Raw genomic sequence first — 2,283 nt, 5'->3', positions numbered from 1 at the left:
TCTGATTGGTTCAAACACATTAGTCTGATTTACTCCATCAAATGAATTAACGGGGAAGACTATGATTATCATTTCCTCCTTTCTGTTATATTGAGTAACCTTTTTGGCTTTTTGGCTACCTTATGAGGCTTAATAGAATTTTTTTTAAAGGATTTGTTGTTAGATTTTGATGGATTAAAAAAAAAAAAAATGATCGAGAGAATATTTGATGTTTTTATGGTGGTAAAAAATATTTGGGATATTTAAAATTTAGAAGCTTGATAGTTGTAATTTATATTTCTAAAAATTTATATTAAATTTTATCAAAATCCTGTCAGATTTTCCATTATTTTCGAAGCCAAAACATCATCTCCTTAAACTACTTTTAAAAACATCATCTCCTTAAACTACTTTTAAAAATAAATAATGCATATGTAGAATGGTGATAGATACGAGGAAATTAATAAAATTTTATATAAGCGTCAAAGAAAAGATATGATAAAATATTAGTAAATTTTTTGATAAAATAAGGTTGAATTTTGACCAATAATTTTAGGAGAAATTATGGTAAAATATTAATAAATTTTGATTATATATATATTTTATCAAATTTAAACTTAAACTTAATAACCATGTCATCAATTACTATTTCCATGCTTGTTATTCTATATCCTATAAAAAAAAATATAGATATTGCTTTAGCAATTAAACATAGTTAACTTCCTTCCCTTAAAAAAATTATTAATTCATTATAGTTTTTAATTACATTATTTTTGTGAATGAAAAAAAAAAAATTTGATTAACTAATTTATAATTAATTGGCTAAATTGTACCTTATAGATCATGTGATATTTGTTTGTATAAAAAAAAACTATAATTTTGACATCTAATGATTGGGATCTAAATCTTGTAAATGTAATATATGTAAGATAACTATTAATATTAAAATTTGATTGTATATATTTACTATAAGCTTTAGTATTACTAAATAATTTTATTTTGTTTATGTGATCTCTCATATTGGATGCTTTAAAATATTTTTTTCTCTAAATCTAAATAAAAACTTATATAAGAAAATTGAGTAGTACCTCACATGATTTAGAGTTTGTGGAAAATATTATTATTGATACAAAAAAATTAAAATCCACTATATTACTATGATGTCCATTGTAAAATCTTAATATCATTTCTTTTAAAGCTTTGAGATTCTCACTTATTTTAAAGCTTTGAGATTCCTTTGCTGGAATTACCAATCTCACCCCTCATCTAGTTAGTACTCTTTTTGTCTTTGCCACTATGCAAAAAGTGGCTTAAGTAATATAAAGATTAAGATTTGTTGTAATATAAAGCTAATCAAATGAAACAAGTAATGTCGTTTATTATTTTAGAATGTATAGTAAGGTATCAAAGGAAACTTAATATTGCTAATATTTATTTGTAGTTAAGATTATAAGCATAGGTGACATCTTCAACAATGGATTTAGATCCTAATCTACTAAGTTTTATTTCGCCAATCATGTACTTTATTGTATCAACATATTTCATAACTATAAATTTCTTATTATTTTTCTACAAACACTTAGCACTCTTAAGTCTTAATGCAACATGTTATTTTCTTATAGATTTCCTAAAAATGATTGCAATTTAAAAGAACAAATATAGCTATATGGTTTTATTGTACAACGTTTTCTCTTTTAAGTAAGAGATGGAAGATCTAAGGTTATGAGGGAGACCTAATCTCTTTATTCGGTTTATTGAACAATGTAATTATAATGTTAAGCAATTTAATTAGCGAAATTAGTTTGAAACTTGTAAAGATCATATTTCTACAAACATTGGAGATAAGGTTTTATTAAAACACCACAAAAATGACAACAAATCAATTTCTTGAATTTATAGTATCATAAAATTATAATTATGAAAAGAGAAGGAAGAAAGTGGATGTACTAGAGACCATTGTTGTAACTATGGAAGTATAGGTTTCTACAGTAAATTCTTCACAAGTTAATCCAAACCCATTGGGACAAGGCATTCTCATTTCCAAGGAAAGAAGTCTCATCATTAAATCAAAAATTGATAAAAGAATAACAATAATCTCATTGTATAACTATGAGCCATAGATGGTCATAGATATTTCATTGACAAAGTTAATAAAAATATATTGAAAATCCAAAATCTATACTATGAGGATTAATTTCTTTAAATTCATAGATTTATTAATTTATTGTTTTTTGTGTATGCATGCAATATATAAAATCTAGAAAATAGAGAACAAATAAAAAATTCACTAACAAACCACAATAA

Source organism: Pinus tabuliformis, chromosome 3_1 (assembly GCF_031772625.1).
Source record: "Pinus tabuliformis cultivar Carrire ecotype Pingquan chromosome 3_1, CPIR1, whole genome shotgun sequence".
NCBI lineage: Eukaryota > Viridiplantae > Streptophyta > Pinopsida > Pinales > Pinaceae > Pinus > Pinus tabuliformis.
The sequence above is the reverse complement of the archived record's forward strand: the minus strand, read 5'-3'. Positions refer to the sequence as shown.